This window comes from Alexandromys fortis, unplaced genomic scaffold (genome assembly GCF_014885135.2).
Source record: "Alexandromys fortis isolate MF-2015 unplaced genomic scaffold, M_Fortis_MF-2015_v1.1 scaffold_214, whole genome shotgun sequence".
Classification (NCBI taxonomy): Eukaryota; Metazoa; Chordata; class Mammalia; order Rodentia; family Cricetidae; genus Alexandromys; species Alexandromys fortis.
The window spans coordinates 827317-850043 of NW_026068100.1; the positions used below are offsets into that span (position 1 = coordinate 827317).

At 43.0% G+C, this 22727-nt stretch overlaps 1 protein-coding gene across 2 annotated transcripts in view; it reads right to left on the reverse strand.

Moving 5' to 3' along the window:
• The window catches only part of Dync1i1 (dynein cytoplasmic 1 intermediate chain 1), a 300797-nt gene that overhangs the window by 196262 nt on the left and 81808 nt on the right, over positions 1–22727 (reverse strand). The window lies entirely within an intron of this gene.

Genomic DNA, 22727 nt, shown 5'->3' on the forward strand with positions numbered 1-22727 from the left:
GTAAGCGCACCTTGGGGTGCTTACACACATCATTAGAAATGGGCTAGTCCAGGTGTGAGAATTAGCCTGTAAGGGCTAGAGTTCATGGGCCAAGCAGTTCTTAAATGAATACAGTTTGTGTGTTGTTATTTCGGGCATGAGCTAGCCAAGCGGCCGGGGTGTTGGGGATGCAGCCCCGCCGCTCATATTTCAACAGCACAGTATCTATTTTAACCTTTCCCAGGATAGATGACGTCAAGAGGTTCCTAATGCACCCCTCTGAGTTGCAACTCTCTCAGCTCACTGCTGTGTGGTTTAATATTCTTGTTTCCTGTTCTTTGCACTTGCTTTGTTTGGCATCTGTCTATATTAACTATATTTTCCATTTACGTTAGTAGCTTGATGACCGAAAGAAACATATCACTGGAGTGTGGCTGCACTCGTCCCCATATTTTCTCCTTCTCTAGGATTTGCCCCTGCAGCAGTCTTTCATACCCAATTCTGTACATTTGGCACTTGGCATTCATGGTGTGCTATGCAATAGTATGGAGCCTGGATAAAAACAGGGAGCTAGGTACATATTCTCAGCCCAGCAATTTATGGGACAATAAAGCCCAGGCAACATTTCTTACTGTGCTGAAATTTAAGGCAGTTATTGAGAGTGAGGTTTCCTATTTGTCATTTTCAGATTCTTAAACAAAAGGCCTAGACATTTGCAAGCCAAACTCCATGACATCCAAACAGTCTGTTGTAAAAAGGATGGTTGGTATTTCTGCTGCAAACACATCATGGATTTCCCTACCTTTCCTTTCTCGGCTGATAAAATCTCAGATAAAAGATACAAAAATATATAAACAAGACTGTTCTGGGACCAAGTATTTTTAGTTAAAAATTATATTTATTTAGTGTGTGTGCATGTTCACATGTGTGTGCATGTGTACAGTGGCATGTGGAGGTCAGAGGATGATGGCCAGGGGTCAACTCTCTCCTCCCAGTGTGTGTGCATGTCCACGTGTGTGTACCAGCGTGGTAACAGCACAGTGGGCATGTGGAGGTCAGAGAATAATTGGCAGGAGTCAGCTCTCTTCTCCTACTATGTGGGTCCCAGAGATCCAGCTGAAGTCATCAGGCTTGGTAGAAAGCAACTTTACCTGCAAAGCCATTGTGCAGACCAATGGGTCACAATATTAACCAAGCCCTACCTTAATTTGGTTTCTTGAAGTAATTCCTGCACATCAGTTCCCCCCTTGAATCCTCAATAGTACAGACTTTAGGAGTAATATACATACATATTCATTGAAAATAAGCTCTATTTGAGAGTGCCTCAAAATTAATTGTGTTTAGCAGTCAAAACGAAGAGATTCTGTTTAATCCACCCCTTTCAAAGTCCACTGAGCCAAAACATATGAAGAACCATCAAGAAACACATGAAAGATTAACACAGATTAAGAAAGGCTATGAGAAGAAACCTTACCATATCATAATAAAAATATGGTATTTTTCTCAATGTTTTCAGAGTCTGAAGAAAGGTGTTAAAAGCAAGCAATTGAATTTTGCTGGACACAGCCATGGAAAGGCTAGGAGAACATTCTGTTTCTTCATGTGTGTGATGGAATTTGTATTGTTAGGAGGAAACTCTTATAAGAAAAAATTATTTTCAAAACAAAATTTACTTGGCCCAGTGACTGAAGTGTTACAGGGGAATGATGGCCACTGTCTGAAACTTCAAATATCTAAAAGGCACAAGGAAGGATAGGTAGATGGACAAGAAAGCTGAGTATATGGCCAGGGAGGGCGCAAGACACGTGCCAAGTCATGGCAGCTTGGGTTTTGAAGATAGGAAATAGGCAAAGAAAGACGTGTTATCCATATCCTCACCCTTCCCATGTCTCTCTTCTGAAATTCAGGGCATGAACCCCAGAGATGAACTGTCCAGGAACAGGAAACTCTCCCCACCCACCCACTTCATTCTGGTCCCATGCCTCCTGATTCTGCCCCATCATAAATGAGTGCCCACTCTTGAAACGCATGCTCACCAAGTCAAATGCATTCAGAAAGCATAGAGCATAGCTGTACTTCCCTCCATTAGACCCTCGTTAATGTTTCTCATTAATAGACTCAATGCTAAGCACTGAGGTCAGCTTTTCTAAATGTCACTACTATTTCCTTTAGAAATCCACAATCAATGCAAGCTTGCTAGGGACATCATAACAGAAAAATACGTCTACAACAGAATGCCTTAGGTTGGGTGTCTTAAACAACAAAGGATTCGTTATTCATAGGTGTTGGCAGTCCTCAGCCCCCAGCCTCGCCTCCCAGCTTGTAGAAGGTCCTTCTCTGTGTTTTTTCAAGCTCAGCCTGCTGTGTATAGTCACATCTATGTTTTCTTTTCTCTGTGTGTGCATGTGTGTATATGTTCACATGTGAATGTTTGTGTGTGAATACACACTTGCACATATGGAGGCCAGAGATCCACCACCGGTGGATGGCACCCCTCAGGCACCCCCCGTATTTTTGGAGACAAGGTCTCTCACTGGGACCTGAGGTCCACCAACTAAACAGGACAGGTTAACTGGTGAGTCCTAGGGATCCTCCTGTCTCTACTTCCCACGGCTAGGATTTTAGCATTTGTCAACATGCCCAACTTTGTATGTAGAAGTTGGGGGTCAAATTCGGGTTCTCATGCTCGCACAGCAAGCGCTTTACCAACTGAGCCATCTTCCCAGCCCCCACATTTCTGTTTCTTAGACAGAAACTAGTCATAATGGATTAAAGATCATTGAAATGACCCAATTTTAACCAAACTGCCTTTTCCAAGAATCTTTAAAAGCTACATTGACTTTGGAGGGCCTAGAATTTAGGGGTTCATCCTATGGCTGAGATCGGTAAAGTTCAAGCATTAATTCTTTCTAGGCATCATTTGCAGGTGTCTTGTAGATTTGTCACTAAAGCTCAGTTTCACTAGCGCATTAACAAAGCAGTGGTTTTCAGAAACATTTTCAGAGCAGCAGTGACCTTCACGGAGGACACTGCAGAAGGGACTTTCTAATGGTGGGGACCCTGCAGCTTGCTCATTAACCTTGGCTTCAGGTCTTTCCTACCCAAGCTGAATTTAAGAAGCACTAAAACTATGACAACGTCAGTGCACCAAGAGGTGTTTCCAGTGAAGGTCCTGGTAGGTCAAGCAGCAAAGAACTTATTAAGAAATGTGAAGAATCAACCCCTAGTTCTTGCAATCTGAAACTCTGAGTTTTATCACTAATTTTATGATGGAAAAAAACCACATCATCATTTTGCTTGATTAAGGCTAAAATTGATATCCGGCAATTATTTTGTGTTAAAATTATTATGTGTTACATACATATATCTTTACTAATTAACTATGTGGACCACATTCAATTTCTTGTTTTATCTTATTTTCATTCAGGTTGAACCCCAGACGATCCCTCTGACCCCGTCTTCCAAGCATTTTTCATTCAGCGAAAGGAGATCTCCCACGCTGAGCTGAGCGCTGATCAACATTCCTGCATCACGTTGCCTCAGAATTACCAAAATTACTGACTTAAGTGGAGGTCCTCATTTCTTCTTTCTCATGTTCTAGAATTACAAATAAGTCCAACTGAGAAAAAAAGATGCATTTTGGCAATTTTGTGCCCAGAAATAGAAAAATTACGTTGATCAGCTTCTAAGTCATGTTTCCTTCTTCTTCTTAAAGTCATGTTGTGATTATTGCAGTTTTAGTCCCAAATACTTCAGCAGCAAAAAATGAGACACAAGGAACTCAGAGGTGGCCTGCCAAAATGAATTTTATTCTTATTTTTTTCAGAAAACTGCATTTTGGCAGTTTTTAATTTAAGAAAAAATTGTATCTTCTTGAACTTCATAAACATTTACACAATCACATGAACATGTTTCTCTTATGACTCGCTGGAGGACAGTAGTGGGCAATTCTGCCTTGATCACTTAATTATCATAGGGCTTTATACTTTTTCTAAGCCAAGAACATAAAGCCCTTTATTCTAATTCCATTTTCATTTAAAAATAGTCAACAATGAACATGATAGGTGCTGTACCTGATCAACCTTAGAACAATGCTATTTTCTGAAGGCATTCGATCTACAGACGAGATGTCCTGCAGCCTGGCCATCATGAAAGAAAGAAGATGGAGGACTAGCCCTAAACAAACACAGTCAAACTAAGATCCCTGCCACTATCAAATACCTCACTGGCATAGATATTCTTCCTAGGCTGTAGCTTTTTCATGTGAGCGGATCATAAATGGGTAACATTCAGAACCGAGAGTGTGGAGTTTTCCTGAGGATAATGCATGCTACACCACTTGAAATAGAGTACTGGGAGCTAAGACTCTACGATGATTCTTACTTTCAGGGAACATGCCTTGGGCCCAGTCTTGGAATCAATTCAGATATCATCTGAAAGACGAAAACTGATATTAACCATCTTTCAAATATCTGTGTAATTTTCTCATTTAATTTTTGAACATTTGAAATTTACGTATTGAATTTTAAAATGAAGCTATTATTGTGTGAAGGAAATCATTGGCACCCACCCTTGTACTCATAGGATGTGGCAGGAGATGGAGATGGAGCTATTAATGCAAGTGTATAATATAACCTGGGACTATTTAAATGAGAAAGACAAGAAAGCTACGAAAGCCTTCAGGGCACGGATAGGGAGCATGCCCTTCCATCCTTGGCTGTGGGTTGCAAACACACAGAGTTAAAGACCCTACTTAAGACCAATTAAATCAGAATTCCTAGGGTGAAGATAAGGCATTTGGAGGTCTTAAAGCTCCCCAGTGCTTGTAGTGTGAAGCCAGGCTTACAGAGCAGCAGACTGGAGCATACAGAGGTGAGTGGACAGACGGCACCAGCTGGTGCTGAGCATCTGGGAGGAAGGCCTGGTGCACACACAGAAGCTTGGGGAAGTTTTTAAGCAAGGATGCCAGGATCACAGCTGTCTTTTTCAACCATTCTTTCTTGAAAGTCACTCTATCTTTTATATATACACACACACACACACACATATATATGTATGTATCAACACATATATAAATGCATATTGAATATGTATATGCAATGCATGTATATGTATATTATGTATACATATTTATGTTATATATGTATACACTATATATGATATATTAAGTATATATTAACTCTAACATATAGTATATACATATATACATATATTCACTATGTATATATACTGCACATGTGAAAATGGACTGACCGGAAATAGGTATTGGTGTACATGGAATCCAAACACCCTAGCTCATAAAGAGAACTTCCCACGTGTTCTTTGCGCTTACAGCCACTCCTTTCACACGCCTGTCTAATGAAATCAAGACGTGGTGTTTTCTGATTGTTTATGTTCTGTCGTGTTTCTGTTGCCCGGAATTGTTCACCTGTTTTGCTCCCCACTTCACATCCTTGCCAAAAGTCTGCCCACTGAGGCAGCGTTGATCAGTTCACCACTGTCAAAGTACTTCGAGAACGCTGGGGCTAAAGGACATTGGCTGCTGAGACAGAGCACCATCGGGATTGGCTATCTGCCAGCGAGTTAGGTCTGCCGAGATATGCCTTATAAAGTGTTAGACCCTCCTGTGTCCAGCACCGGAGAACTGCAGAGGGCATGCACAGACTGCGTGGTCACTGGGCAGGTGACAGGAGCTGTGGGGAGTCACAATGCGACCTTGGGCATCTTGTCTTCTTATGAGAGATGAGATTATTTTCACCCTACCCATGTGCTGGGATTATAGGTATATTCCACCACACCAAGCTTACATGACTTTTTCCTCTTGGCTACATTTGCTCTCACTACAAATGTACAAGGCAGATGAGCAAAGCCTCGGCCTGCAGTCTGCTTCGGCTTCCAGAATCCTATCCACGTCATCCCTGTTGTCCTCTTGACTAACTTCCCAGGAGCTCAGTGCTGTGTATTCCAGTGACCTTCCTTTACATCGACTCCCCAGGGAACGTTCTCAGTTCACTCCTTGTTGACAATCCGGGCTCATCTCTCTTGTCTCAAAGTGTCAGTTCCTAGGAATTCTTTCCCACAGTGCTGAGTGTTTACCTGACACTTTCTGCTTCCTACTTGTGCTTTGGATGAGAAATGTCCTCCAAAGGTTCATGTATTTAAACACTTCATCCTGAGTAGGCGCCACTCTTTGGGGAGTCGTGGAAACCTTAGGAGGTACAGTGTTGCTGGAGGAAGCACTTCACTGAGGGTGGGCTTTGAGTGTGTATAGTCTCACCCCATTTCCTGTTCTCCCTCTCGAACCTTCCCCTTCTGCCTCCTGTGTGTAGGTAAAGATGTGATCAGTCAGTTTTTGGCTCTTGCCTGCGTCCCATGTCCTCCCTGTGTCTCTTGGAGTTAGCGTTTCATGGACTCTGGCTAGCTCTTGGAACCATAAGCTAAAACAAATCCTGTCTCCTCTAAGCCACATTTAGATATGGTATTCCATCATAACAAAAGAAAGTAATAAATATGAACGAATTCCTTCCTTTCATCTCAAAACCTCGCACAATGTCCCGCAAATTTCTATGAAAGTGTTACCTACTGTGCTGTGTCCCTCCTAGACATAGCACTAAAAACCACTTTCCTTGATAACATTTTTATTGTTTTATAAACTAAAAACTGCCGGTGGGGGAGATGAGTCAATTGGTAAAATGATTGCGGTGCAAGCATGAAAACTAGCGGTCAGATCCCCAGAACTGACGTAAACAGCAAGCGTCAGTGTGTGCCTAGGAAGCGGCACACAGGAGGTCCAATGGACGCACCCCAGGGCCTTGCTGGCCAGCCGGGATAGCCATTGAGTGAGCTCCAGGTTCAAGAGACGCTGTCTCCAAAAGAAGGTAAGAACCAACCGAGAAAGACAGATGATGCTGGCCTCCAGCCTCCACATGCATAAATGAGCACACGGAGGCCATGAAATCCCCAACACAGGCAGAGACACACACATGCACTTTCCCCTCATTTCCAACGAAGATCATTTCCCAGAACCAGAATTTGATACTACTCAGCTAGAGGTGTTCACTAACTCCATTTCTAAAGTATTATTGAACAAACACTTTTCAAAAACATTTAAAAATGAATTTGGTATCTTCATTTAAACAACTAGCCTCCACAGTTCTGTTACAGATGTCTTTCAAGACTGTCTAAAATTGATGCTGGGCGCCATATTAACATGCAATTCCTGTCTGTTAGGTGAGATCCAATAAAAGTGACTGCCCAGCTGAACTGAACTTTCAAGGGAAATTCCACGAAGGTCTGATTTTTTTTTCATACTTCAAAGAATAATACATACCCCAGATCCTATTGCTTGGCTTGAATTTTGCGAAACCTCTTGCTGCCAATATATTGCTGGTGTTGAAATACAACCCATGTCTCTCACAGCTCTGACAAACATACTTAACACATTTATGCATACATTAGTTAGTGTAAACATACCTCACTTAAGTAGAAAGAAGGTTTTGGAATTTGAATATTTCACCACCATGTCATTCCGTGGAAGTCACCTTGGGGCCGCTAGCAAAGACTCGGCGGTTCTCACAGAAAACACAGCACACAGCAGCAACTGTGTATGGTCAGGAAGAATGGCAAACCCACTAGGGAGAACTCTGAAACCCACATGCAGTTTTAATTAAATTCATTAAAAATGCTGTGTCTCTCAGTAGATTTGAGGCCAGATAGAACCACTTAACAATAGCCAAGATCTAATCCAGTTTGTCAGAACTAATAACAATACAGATGCAATTTCTCACGCAAGGACATATCCAGCAAGTTCACGAGTGAGCAATTGTGGTGCGTTTTTAAAAAGTAACATTGGTAAATTATTGCAAGATGTTACCAGCCTCAGACCAGGGTTGCAATTTCTAATTCCAATGAATTGATAAAAGGCGCCATTAATAAAAAGGTACATTTTGGGCAGCTGACATGGCTAATTGATCAAGTAATTTGAGTGAAAAAAAAATACAAGATTTCGCTAGGAACCCAGACAGGGATGAAGTCACTCAATTTTCCAAAAGTCAGAAAGCCTTGAAAAAAATAAAAGAGGAGACCACAGAACACTTTTATGCCTAACCAAAACCAAATAAAATGATCCCAACATACAAATAGGCGTCAGATGAGCTAACGCGACTCGAGATTTCAGCTATGTAGGCAAACCTTTCATTTTCTTACCCAAACATGCCAAGCCAAGGATTACCTAAACAGGGCGCGTAGGGAGCTCTGCTCCTCGGTATGTTGTCACTGGGAGGGAGGGAAGGGAACGTTTCCCCCAGCTCCTCACATCTCACCATTGCTCGCTAAGGTCATGTTTAACATAGCACTTGAATCTCGAGATCTGGCTTATGTTAAAACCGAGTAAGAAACAAACGGTCCCAGATGAGTGCACATTTACCTAAGCTGACTCCTGAAGAACAGTCACTGGGAGGGCGCATCACCGTTAGCCCACCCAAGGATCCCCACAACAGCCCAACTCACTACGTGTTGAGACCATCTGACGATGGCGGATGCTCGAAGAGCTGAGGACCTCTGTGTACGAACTGAGAGGCGGGGGCAGAGGCTGCTCCTGCTAGGTGCCAGGTACTTGACAGAGATACTAGGAGAAATGTAGCCTGTCTGCTGTCTGCCAGTTTTTGTCTTCCCTAAGCTCATCCGTTTTCCAGAGCCCTCTTGGTCCATTTCAGGAGCAGAGTTGATATACACACATTGCCTCAACCTTCAGCGCAGCCCTATCTCTGAAATAATAGTTCCCGGAAAGGCATGTTCCTATCATTTCCTTATTCCAGACTCCTATGTTTTTAACAAAAGAGTTGACAGGAGACATGGATGCCACCAGGATAAACAAATCAAAGCTGCTGCTCTCAGAAGCACAGAAGAGAGTGTATGAAATAGGACGGCAAGGGTATTTTGAACTATCTCCTGAAAACAGGAAAATAGGTACTCTTGTGATCTTATGAGAGGAGATCCCTTACCAAGGGCGCCAGGAGACATTATCCAACTAGCAATACCTGAGGCAGTTCTCACCTACAGAACAGCTAATAAATTACAAACTCACTTACATTTCATGTTTTTTTTTTTTCTTTTCCTTGGAACTGTTATTATCCAGGGTATTATCCTATGGATCGCCCTATGCCTGATTCAAACTGCTCAGTCAGGAAACGCGAGTAGGCCACCAGAGTCGCCAAGCAACATTAGAGAATCATCAGGCCTAGGGGAGTTAGAAGTTATTCTCACTTTCTGAAAACCACCATGTTCGTCTTGTTTCTCACCACACAGAAAAGAAAAGGTTTGGCCCTTCAACACACCACATTCATGGTGAAAATGACCACTTGCTCCATTAGCCACAAGGAAATAAATTTCACAGAATACTTCATGCTAAAATTTTTAGATTTTGAAAAAACTTAGTTTTTCTTCTGAGTCTCCAAACAGTTACTTATTAAAAGGAAGTCTCAGCCATATATATGTTTCCTGCAACTAATCACTGTAACTGGAACCCTGTGCTGACAAGACTATAGAAAATCTTATTTCATTCTTTCCCTTTCTGTTCAGTTACTTAGTTATGTATATTACCTTTATGATGTTCGCTTCTTTAAGACTATAGATAACATTTATTGTTATTCTTAAGTGGATGAAATAAGTACTTAAGGTAGAAGTAAGTCCAAAGTAAAAATGTCAGGAGGTAGGAGTAAAGACATTGCCTACTGAGACAGGGATGCAAGCATTAATTGTTTCCTTGAAGGAGGTCTCCTCTCCCAGGCATGGGTGAGGCAGGCCTCCCTTCCTGTGGGAAGTCTTGATTAGAACTTGCAGATGGTACTTTGTACTCTTTCCAGGCGCCGTGGTTCCCCTAAAGGAAGATCAGATGAATTCTGAAACTTTCCGCTTTGTTTTTCAAATCTACCATTGAGATAAGCCTTGCCTATCTCAGGGAGTCTGGGCTACAGGTTCGGGTAGAGGAATAGAGTGGCAGGAAGCCAACAACATCTCCCTAGCTGGCCTTCAAGAGGAAGAAGCATTGAACATGGATGGCAAGCGTGTTCAGTTAGTAGAATTCTTTCTCACCCTGAAGGAGGCTTGATTAAGACTTGCAGGGTATGTTCCAAGGACTCACTTTAATAGCACTATCCTTTTCATCCTGAGCTCCAAATTAACTGCGAGGACCAGGAGTGAAACAAGCAAAGGCTGAGCCACCTTCATTACCCCCAGTAAGGCAGGAGTGGAGAAACCGGAGCTACGTGAAGGTGCATCTGCACACAGGGTTTCACTCTCCAGAATCTAGACTTTGGGGTAGCTCATATGCAGTGGACTAACCCTTTCCATCACGCTACTCTAAACCATCTGGAGACTGCAAATATGAAAAGATCAACTTCTTAGAAAGAGTAATGAATCATTTACATCAAATAAGGAGTATTGGTCAGCAATTTTTGCCTACTAAGCTTCCTACAATTCTATCTGTATGGAAAGAAAAGTTTGGGATCTAGCTACTCTTAGGCAAGCTCTTCCCTCTGGAAAGCAAGGGGAGAGTGGGTATTTCTCCCTTATGATATTATCACAAAGCCTGTTTCTTTAAGACAATTTCAGATTTAAACGTTTGACTGCTAAAAGAGGGCGACACGAACCTCTGGCCTCCTTTCCAAGTCCTTGGCTCCCTGTCCCTTACAACTTGCTTGCTTTATGCCACAAGAACTAGGTATACCTGTCTTCCTACTTTTCCAGATGTCATCGTTTCTTCTACTTGGAAAAATCCTTTAAAGTTACGTTTTGTTTACTTAGAATGTGCATTTGCATGTACATACGTGTGTGTGTGTGTGTGTGTGTGTGAGAGAGAGAGAGAGAGAGAGAGAGAGAGAGAGAGAGAGAGAGAGAGAGAGAGAGAATGTGCCATTAATGTGTGTGATGTGTGTAAACTAAATCCTCCCTTCCACCATGGGAGTCCCGGGGATGGAGCTCTGGTCATCAGGCTTGTTGACAGAAAATCTTACCTACTTAGCAATCTTGCCTGCCCTTTTTGACAAATATTTTTAGATTATATTTGCTTATTGTGTTTGGGTGCCCTCCTTTATTTTTGTCTTTCTTATGCTCAAATCACCTCTTCTCTTCCTTAGCATCATCAGTGTATAAGATGCATTTTTGTTGAAGACTTCTAATCCTAGTCAGTATGGTATAGATGGCAGAGGGTCAGAAAAGCAAAAACAATCAGCACTGGGAGTTTTCTAAAAGCAAAATAATTGAAAATCCATCCATTATCTGCTTCTAATAAAGTGTAAATAATGCAAACTCTGCCCAGGCAAAGCACTAGGTCAGAACAGCGCTTGCTAATAACCCTGCTTGTTTCTCATTGTGTGTTCATGAAGGCAACCTTCAGTTAGATAAGGTGGGACCAAGTTCCAGAACCTGTCCAGAAAGTGTCCAGGAACTGTCATTCGTGACTTATTTCATATGACTGAAGATGGACTCTATTCAGGTCTGCCTCATGTCCTCGTTTTCTGAGGTTCTTGATGCCACATTACCCCCATATGTTGTATTTTCTGTTGTCTTAGGATTTTGGTCAGTTCCCCCCATCCCTTTAGCAATACATTTTTTTTCCTACCAGAGCATCATGTTCCTGGTACTGTAGTTGACTTCTTTGACATTTTTGCAGAGATCAGGGCATTTTCTCCACACACACACACACACACACACACACACACGCGCACACACGCACACACACACACACACACACGTGCGCATGTGCATTTCCTCCTAGGGGCACTGTGGGTCACTATCTGTACTCCATCTCACCACTTGCCAGTGTACTATAGCGATATGTACTTGGTACTTTGAGTTTTCTTTTTATTTTGTGATTCTTTTGTTCCACTATTATTCTTTACATTAAGTGAACATTCTCTAATGTAGCATGTTAATTTTTAAATGACTTTTCACTATTATTTTGAGCTATTATCACAGTGGTAGTTCTAAAGCTTACCATGTATGTTATAACTTCAAATTCCTATTAACATAATTCCAATGAAATATAGGGATGTTATTCCTCCATATGTCTATTTCCTTTGATCCCTTTTGAGGCTGTTATTATACACACAGTGTATCTACAAATGTTGCACACTCAGGAATGCATTTATAATTGTTTCTTTCTAGGACTTTGCATACATTCAAGAAGTTGAGAGAAGAAAGGGGAGCAATTATGTTCTTACAGTTTTTGTTATTTAACATTTATTGTTCCCACTTCTGGTTCTCTTCATTTGTTCCTGCAGCTCTAGATTGCCTCTTGGAGTCACTTCCTCAAATGCAGCTCTGCTCCCTCCCTCCCTCCCTCCCTCCCAGCTCCTTTTTGCTGCTTTTAGAAGGTAGATTGTATTTCTATATATTATCGGTCCAACAGCACAAATACAGATGCTGTGTTTATACAGCTGCTTCTTAAATCAGTTAGAACTTAAGAAAGAAAAAGCATTTTTAGCCTACACCTCTGTGCACTTACCCCACTGTCGGGGCTACCCGCTCTAAGTCAGGGGGAGCTCCTCTAGTGCCTTTATTTTACTCGTTTAGCTATGGTGCTTCTAAGGATAAACCAGTATGTTAATAGAATCCCGCTGAGCTCTCTATGTCCTCAACACACGCACATAAATACTTCCTGTAAAATGGGTCTGCAGCAGTGAATAACCTTAGTGAATTGTTGACAGACACGTATTTTCTTTGACTCTGTTTTCCATGGTGGTCTTCTTGTCATTGTTGTTTCTCTTACAGGGACAGAGGTTAATCCCTTCATGGATTCCTCTTTAGGTAAAGATTCATTTTTAGGCTGCTTCCAGGACTACCACATATCTATCCCATCAGAAACCTGCTGACTGTCTTGGGTTTTAAAGTGACTCATCAAATCTGAAATGTTTCCACCTATTAGTATGTTTGTTTTTTTGCTTGTCATGTTCTCTGTTGGAGTATGTTCATATCCATGTGGATGCCCATGTCCATGTGTGTGAATATGTGTATGTATGTGTGTGTGAAGGTCAGAAAACCTAGAGGTTATTCCCTAGGAACTAGCCACCCACTATTCCTCCCTTTGTTTTTCCTTCTTCTCTCCCTTCCTCCCTTTCCTCCCTCCCTCCCTTCCCTCCCTCTCTCCCTCTTTCCTTCTCCCTTCTTCCCTCTGATTCCCTCTCCTCTATATTCACTGGCCTGGAACTTGCTGTGTAGATTAGTCTGGCTGACCAAGAAGCTCCAACGTCCTACCTATCCCTGCCTCCTCAGAGCTGGGATTACAAGTGTACGTCACCTTTCTCAGCTTTGTATGCTCATTCTGCATGCTCTCCGCTACCTCCAGCCCTCCACCTGTTATTTCTTTTAATATTTTCTACTCCTTATTCTCTTAATAGACTTCTAAAATTCTAATAACATATATAGTGATTCAAGATGTCTGTTTGACTAATACAATAATTATGCCTTCTTATGTAAGAATTATTTTCTTTAGTTTTTTGAAAACACACACACACTCGCATGCACACACATCCATGCAGGCATGAGGTCTTTGCTAAATCCACTTCATTGTCGTCACAAACAATTCTGTTTTCTGCTTCTCCCTGGGTCAAACTTTCTAGTTTCTTCCAACCTAGGTTTGATAATGTAGCAATTCCATGGACTAGTCCGTTTCAGGGTAGATGGGTTTGATGGAACCTGTTCTACCCCCCCCCCCCTTGGCGTCATATAGTTTCCCTTGAAGGACAAAGACTCTAGGTGTTCACTTGCTGTGCAACGACTGGTTTTGGTTATCTAAAAAGATTACCAAAAAGTAGATTGCCAAAAGGCAGTCTCTTGCCCAGATCACATTAACTGTCAACTTCCACTCCCCACTGGTTGCTCCATCAGCTTAGAGCATGCCAGGGGCATAGGCGTCTCTGTTAAATTTTGATTCATTTGCAGGAATTTTCTAGGTCAGTTTTTATGGTTTGTTATTACCTCAGGAGGGCTCCTCCCAGTTGTCTCTTCTCTAGGTTCTTTCTAGAAAACAGGCTGACTTATGTTTTAGTTTCCTTGTTTGTTTGGCTTTTTATTTTGTGAGACAGTCTCTCTATGTAGCCTTGACTGGTCTGGAACTCTCTAAGTAAACCAGGCTGGCCTTGAACTCACTAAGATTTACCTGTTTCTGACTTCTGAGTGCTGGGATTAAAGTTGTGCACCACCCTGCCAAGCTGGATTTGTTTAGTTTTAAAGTCTAACCTACCAATCTCCTTTAGGTGACACCCTAGTGTGGTTTTGAGCACCTCTTATTGGGATGCAAATGAATGAAACTCCCTTAGGAGAGACTCCAGCTCCCTTCCTTCATGCTGCCCCCCCCCCCCCAATTGTCGAGCCAAGCTTCTAGGTTGTGGGCATGTGGCAATGGAATACTTCACTCTGAATCAGATTTTTGTTAGGAGCATGGTGTCATTGTTAAGGTGAGCTGGAATAGTCTCTGGTCACTCACCTTGCCTTCTTTCAAAAGGAACCTCTACTTTCCCCATGAACCAAAATGCAGAAACACATTTCCACAAAAGTCAGTGTGACAACCACTGGAGCCCCCATAGTCTTAAGATGAACTCAAAGTAAGGCTTCCATGCCTCCTGTCACAGCAAGGCTGTGGGGGAGAGCTTCCACCTCACAGCCACACTTGCCTGGAACACAGCCTCTTCCAGAGTAGCAAAGGAAAAACGAGAAATGTCAACACCCTACTGCTCGCAGGAATACATCATAACCCTGCAATGGCGGCAGGGCCTTGAATTCTTTGCTTTGTCCCTGTGAACAAGAGTTTCCTTATAGCTGAACTGGGAGTGGGGAGGAAATGAGTGACCGGAGTCAGACAAGGATTCCTACTGTTCCCACCAAATTTTGATGAGATTTTTTGAAGCTTTTTTTTCATTTGCTAAATGTTATTTCTATCATTTGCAGAGATGTTAACTGAGAGTGCGGGATGGCCAGAGCATGTCATGTTGTGCAGAAGCCGGGCCACTGCAGTCTTCTTGAGTCATGTGCTCACGGGCGGCTATTTGTCAGGAAACAAAATCACCTGGGAACTTTAATAATACGGACTACTCCTATTTTCTCTCTCTGTGTGTATGTAAACATCCTCTTCATTTTGGTGTCAGGTGAGGTTATGCTTGAAAATTGTTTGTATGTTTTTTATTTGTCTATATGCAATGATGCTTATTTTGGGCTTTTTAGGGCATTCACATGCCAATAAGGAGCTTAGAGTTTTTAATAGAGGAATGAGAATAGAACACTAAAGAAAAATTCAACTTTTCTTTTCTTTTTTTTTTCTTTTTTAATGAATCTTGAAACCCCATTAGGTAGACACCTAGGCCAGGGCTATGTAGAAGACAGGGCATCAAATCAGGGTCTGAAAACAGTGAAAGCCAGGAAGAGAAGCAAGTCATGAAGAAGCAGATGGCAAATGCTCCCTAGAACAATTGGCAAGCCTTGCCCAAAAAGGGGATAACATTTCCCCAGCTCCATCTCCCTAGAACAACTGACAAACCTTGCCAAAATAGGAGATTACCTTCACCAGCTCCATCTCCGGGCTGCACCACAGGGTACCATTTGGACAGCATCCATTTGGACAAAAGACAACCAATATCTGCCAAGAACCAGCCAAGGCACAGTCCTTCCTGTTGCTCTACCTCCATTTAGATTATAGGACCATGTAAACTCCATGTCTCCTCTACACTAGGCTATGAGATTGGAGAGGAAAAAGAGGAAAGGTGGTGCCTTAGGAGAGTCTGGACCCTTCTACCCAAGATGAATGGAACACACTAACAAAGCCTGCTTAAAAACCAAGAATGGAGTACGGTTGTCTGTTTAATACATTTTCCTTGACAACCAGTAGTGTTATAGACAGCTGCAGACAAAATAAAGAAGTCGAGTTCTCTCTGCAGTCTTGATTTATAAGGTGAGTAAATTCTACAGCAACACTCTATCCCGTAGTGTATATGAAAATACCACACACATAATAAATATTATTTTGCTTGCCACCTCTCTTTTCCTTTTCTTGCACCACAGAGATCATTTTTTAATATATGTATATTTTCCGTTACCTAGCATCTAAATGCCCTGTTTAAGAGAGGATCTTTCCAGTAGATGATGTGGAGTCACAGCATGCCCAGACACTGTGGAAGCTGATGTGGGAAGACCAGTGTGTGGGGTCCTTGCCTCCATTGCCTCTCACTGCTAGCATGGGACTCGTAACTCAGGCCTACTTAATGGGCTTCCAGATGGCTCTTGAAGTCTCAAGGAGGTGCTAGAAAAGAATTGGGGAGGTTAGAAGCCTGAAAGGCAGCGGTGACTACAAAGTTTAAATTCTGGGCACAAAGGTGATGATCCGGCAAGAGGAAGGTCATGGCTTCTCACCAGGAAGGTTCAGTGGGTGACCTGCTCTTTCACCTACTGCTATTCTGCCCAAACTGTAATGACCAAACACCACGGGCTAGATGGTTAAAGCTACAGAAATTTATTATTCATGGTCCTGGATGCTGGGAAGACCAAGTGCAAGTTTGCCGCTCAACTTAGATTTTGGTTTGGGCTTTTTCCTGGTTTGCAGACTGTTGCTTTGCCTCTGTGCCTTCAAATGGTTTTCCCTTGGTGTACTGTACATGAGAAGGAAGAGATACACTGTGCCCTTTCTTTTTATAAGGCCACTGACCTTACCAGATTAGAACCAGGGCCCCACGCTTATAACTTCTTTAAACACTATATTTTTTTTTTCCCTAAAGGCCCTGGTCACTTCAGCCTTCAATACTGGAATTTTAAGGACCTGTTATTCTTTCAGCCCGTGGCAGCTGCTGCCTAGCTTCCCATCTATTTCCAACCAAATTCTCTAGCCTTTATATCGGTTCTGTGAAGTATCTCCTATCTTCAGCTGAAGATTATTTTCTGTTCAGCTGAAGCAGACTTCATTTCTATACTGGCAACCACAAACCCAGACATTACTTTGAAAGCTAGTATCTGAGTAAAGCCATCAGGGAACTGGTGTGGGTGATGGATCCTTGCTGGTTTCAAAGATGAAGGCTCAGAGTTCTTGAGAGGGACTCCGTCAGTTGTAACAAACAGCTAAGCAATTGTCCCTCTGTGTGGATCTTTAATGAAGGAGCCACTGGAAGAAGGATTTCAGGGATCAAGTTGTCACTACTGACAGTTGTGTAGATGGAATGAGGGCACTGGGTAGAGGTGGCTTCTTCTGCTGGAGCTTGGGGAGTGGATGACAAGCTCAACCCTCTGTTTTAGATCAAAGCATAGGTCCAGGACTTCCAATCATTTTCAAAAATATCTGTAAAAATGTTTTCCTCAAACACAGAGTTTAAATTCTGTGGGTCCCTGGGTAACATCTGCTAAGTTGTCAGTGCCACCAGGTGAGTTACAAGAAAGTTACAACAATAAATGGAACCTAACAGCAAATGGGACAGAGAGGGAAAGTATCAGCATGTGCACACCCCCCCCCCCGTACACTTAGTACTACTTCATGATGAAAGTTTTGTGTCTTCCTTTTATCTTTTTCACAATACACCAGCTGACTCTACCACCAGGTCTGACCATCTTGTCCTGAGCATGGGGCTCCGGGCTTGCAGACCTGGAAGCGTGACACCGTCAACACTCAGTTAAGGTATATTCAAAGGGAAAATGGGGGAAACATTTGAAAATACAGTTATTTTCCAATCCTTAACATTTGTTAACAATAGGACTGTGGGGTGTCTGCAGCCTGTGTTCACTTAAAAAACATTAATATAGGTAACAAGTGTCAAAATGGAACTATAAGGAATATAAAATAAAGCATATATCAACAACCCTCTATAATAGCCCGTTCTCTAAAGATCAGAGTGAAAAATAAAATTCACTTGTCATCTTACTAGTGACTTTTAATTCGCACCCAGATGCCACCGTGACTCATCAACAAACACTTGACTGTTCTTTTAAGTAATAAGTTCAGAGACAGAGGCCGGGACTCTTAGAAGCTGGTCACTAACCTGGAGTCAAGGTTATCTGCCATAGTTTGTTTCCTCCTAAGTAACTGTGAGTTATTTCATGACAGGCTTCCATTGAGAACTGTGTCTAAGAACCGCTTGATTTAAAATGTCATATTACAAAAGAATTATTTCCCTTTGTATTCTCTGGAAAATAACCTTATTGGGGACTCTTTCAAAATCAGAGTGGATACTCATGAGGCTAAAGGTCTGAGACGAGCTGAAACCAAGCTGTGGGAAAGCCAGCCATCCGTCTTAACTATTGTTACTCATGGACTCAGGGAAGGAAAGAGAAGCCACGGAGGCCAAGGTAACCAACATGAGAGCTGGTGCTCCGTTTGGCAGGGGGAAATGGAATGTCCTAGTGAAAAAGGAAACCTGGCAGCCTCCCGTGGAGGCCGCTCTGATCTCAAAATGAGGCTTATTTGGGGCATATCTGAGTTATCCTGCTGTGTACAACTGTCTTTTGGTGTAGTCATCTAACCCTGCTTGATATGGCTGATCTCACAAAAAGGAAGGGAATCCCTAACCCATCATCCCAGAGCATCCCTGCATCACAGCGATCTCCTCACTCTGGTCCTTCTCCGCAGTGACAGTAGAGTGAAGCTCATGTGTGTGTTTTGGATCTCAGCTTCTAGACTTATGAAATGGTGGATCCGGGGAGACCTGGGATGTTCAATACAAGAGCCTTCACATCTCAGCTGTGGGGATTAGCTGTGCGGCAGAGACACTGAACTTTTAACTCACTGTAATTAATTTGGGTTTAAATTTAAAAGAGGGCACTAGACTCTTATTGGGAAACAGTGGCACATGGATCCACTCTTTTGATCATAAAGCTAATGAAATCCAGCAATAAGTGTTTCTAAGGGAAATGAGCCTGAATTTGGACATGCTGTGAATGCAGAATAGAAACCACCGTCTTAAGACTTAGTTTATGTACAGAGAAAGAAGGGGGATGTCCCACTGAGAATTTCATACTCATTGCTTTTTGAGAGTTGAATATATTGAAATTATGGAGTTCACAAAAATGTATGATTAAAATCACCGGTGACATCATACGATTTCATTGGGCAATATCAGACCAGACAGTTTGCCGCCCCAAACAGCGACCATTTGTCTGCAGTCTGCAGTGAATGCATCCTGGAAAAGATGGGAAATCAAGGTAGAAATTTTCTCCCTACCAAGAAAATATTTTTTTTTCCGGCATACAAAAGTGAAACTTCTGCCTTCCTTGAAGTCCCACTCCAGAGTTCCTCTGAAGACGTTTCTGCATAGTGAAGCTTGTAGGCTGCTTTGCTCTACCCTGGACCAAGCCAGACAGTTCCCTGTTTCCCTATCACACTGTGAATGGATAATGCCTAAGGACAGCCACCCAGGGACAGAAGAAACAGGGGCCTGGCTGAAAGACAAATGTTCCTTCTGTGACATTTCCGTCAAATATCGCAAAAGCGTTGCACTTTCGCATGGGTGGCCCCTGACCCCAGAAAACACGAGGATTTCCATTCTCTCTTTCCTCAGCCTCCGGTATCTTGTGCTTCTTGCTTGTTTGAATGTCTAGTGAGTGTGATTTTTGAACTAAGCATTGTGTGAGGCTCAAAGTGGGTAAAGAACTCGGGCCCTGCTCATAGGGAAACCTCAGCCTAGGAATCAACTCGGCGTAATAAGGAGGGACCAGACTTTGAAATGGTAGGAGGATGGGATTGCCAAGGAACTGACCCTGGGACACACTCATGAAGGAAGACACACGGAAGGGGTGGCATGCCAGTTAGGAAACACGGCATGGCACATGCATAGAATCACATGCTTTCAGAACCGCCTGGAAAAGTCCAGCAGTTACCATTTGTCTTGGATGCAAGACATCAGAGACAGGCGGGAAGTGAAGCCAGGAAAGGGCCAAGATAAAGTCCAAGTCCCCGTTTATCAGATGCCACGGAAGTACAGAGAACCTTCAATACTACCAACAGAATGCAGAAGCATCTTCCCTTGTCCAGTTTGATCGACACCATTCTTGCACATGAAGACATTCTCTCTGCTCCAGGGGCCATGCGGAACCTGGGGATTCCGCACCAGTCTGGAGGCGTCAGTGCCCTCAGCTGCCTGGTGCCTGCTGCTCACCAGCCATGTACCCATTGCAATAAACACACACAAGATTGGTTGCCAACTCAGGACCTCATGGACAGGTAGGGAAACAACATGCAAAGCCGAGGCAATTTGGCAGAGAAATATGCATAGTCTTTCTTTACTTGGGAATGAAAACCACATGTTTAAAATGTTTGCGGGTAGAGATAGCCTGCTCCTGATCAGAGCTCTCTGCTCTCAGCCTTCTTTGCCTGTGGCTAATGACCTAAGATGAGAAAAGCCTAGGCTACTTGAAAGAATTGTGTTGATGGAGATCTGATTCCTAAATCTCCCAAGCTTAAAAGCATTTGGAGAATTTCTCACAGCAGATCATTATGTGACAAGCTAATCCACTGAGGAGAGTACCCACTATAGCATGTGGTCGAGGGGAGGGGCCCTGACTCAGGCAAATCCCAGCCCCCTCCCCTCTCTAGGAGGGTGAAGCCACTCCAACTCCAGTCGAGGCAGAGAATCAATGCTCTGAAGCTGGTAGTTTGCATTTCATTAATTTTCTGTCTTCAAACAGTGAGTTACAGAGAATCAGTCAGTCTTTATGTATTACAGCTAATAAAGGGCTCGCATGGGATTTATACCCACAGCAACTGCAAATGCTACCTACCCAAGAGCCTTCCTGTGCTGTCAAATTCAGCCGCCACGGGATTCCTGTCCCTGCAAGGCTGACCTTGTTACTACAACACTGGCTCAAATACCAAAGTGGGCACCATCCCAAGACTCCCATTCGGAAAGACCTGGCTGCGGACTGCCCACTGCTGCCCACTGCGGACACTGGTGCTCCCTTCCTGCCACCTCACCTACAGGTGAAAGGCGGGCCCTGGGCATCCTCAACAGCCAGGCAGCCAAAGGTCCAGGGTCCACTATCTGTGGCGAGATGACAACAATCAAGGTTTTCTTGTTTACTTATCAGCTATTGCTTTGATACCAGGCACTCCTATAGGCTCTGGTAGCTGGCTTTGGGTTCAAGTCCGTATTGTGGAATTTGAACCATTACCACAAGAAAGCTCTACGGGTCTTGTTAAAAGAACAGAGAGAACTTCTGCCAATGGCTAAGAACTAAATTCCTCCCTTCCTGCTGCTTGGACCACAGCATAATGAGGGCTCCCAACCTCTCTCCATAAAGTAATAAAGTGAACTCTGTGGGCTTTTCCTTTTGATGTATTCCAGTTTAAAAGTTTACAGTTGATGCCTTTTCGTCCTGAATTTATCTCCCCTTGTAAATATTTCTGTACCATTTCCATTTCTTAAGTATACACATTCTTAAAAATAATTCACTCCTTCTCCTGTTTCGGTTCTATCACTTTATGTTAAGGGTCAAATTTGGGGCTAAATAAACATACCTCTGGGTATAGCTCTGCAAATGCCTTTGGCAGCAAATTAACTCAAACAAATGCTTTGGCTGGGCAGTGAGCCTGCTTTTTAATGATCCTCCCGCTCTTGTCTGGAGGCCCAAGGAAGGACTCCTGAAGAGTTTTCTAGGGCCTTATTTTCTGCCAAGCTAATACAGGCGTCTTAATGTGGCGGTTGGTTTGTTTAAAGTTTCACCACCAGAGGGTGCTACTCGTCTGCGTCTGAACTTTGATGTTTTACCACAGGGCTTGATAGGCCCTACCGTTAAAGGCTTGTGTTCACAGCCCTATTACCCAGGAGACTGCTCCCTGAACTTCAAGGAACAAGACTTTTCTTCATTTGTGACGTTACGTGTTGATAGTCCAAATAAAACATCTCTGTAGCTCGCACAAACCAAACTGCGTTGGTTTATGTCTTTTTCAGATCAAGGATGAAAGGCTAATGTATTTCATTACTTAGGATTTTGCCCAATATTTAATGGACAGCAAGAATGAACCCCAAATCCTAACATCCTCTTCCCCACACCAGTGACACAGGAAGTAAAAAGACTCTTGGCCTGGCTGTATCAGCGGAGTTATTCTCTCCAGCGGTGCAGCTGGGCTCTCTCTGTTTTCTGTATACGCGTCTCTCCGATTCTCACGCAGTTTTATCCGGTACACCGTGCTCGTTTTCCTTAGTCTGTCACCGTGTTGAGAACTGTACCAGGGCTCCGTGCATGCTGGGTAAGCAAGCCACCCCCAGCATGGTATTGCATTTATACCAGGAAACATTAAGATTTATCAGTTTTAACTTTTCTTATTGTTGTCCGTATTCGTTCCTTGTTCTGTTTCAGTGATAAAAATGCCTGACAAAAAGCCACTTAAGGGAGGGTTTAGTTTGGTTTGTAGTCTATCATGGCAGAGGGGGCACGGGAGCAGGGTCCTGAGGCAGATGGCACAAGCAACCAAAGGGGTGCGAGTGCTGCTACTCGGGTCCCTTTCCCCTTTTAACTCAGACCAAGACCGCAGCGCACCCAAGAGTGTTGCCCGTATATACAATGGGTCTTCCTAGCTCAGCTAAGCAAATTGAGAAAATCCCTCAGACATGCCCAGAGGGATGCTCATTTTTATCAAGAGTGCAATCCCAGGAAGTTAAAAGTATGATTAATCATCACATCGATTTTTAATGCTTTGCACATTCCGTGTAGATGAGTAGGGAGGGACCTGCATACCTCTTTTGTGCATACCAGAAAATACGAAGTGAAAAACTGGTATGCAA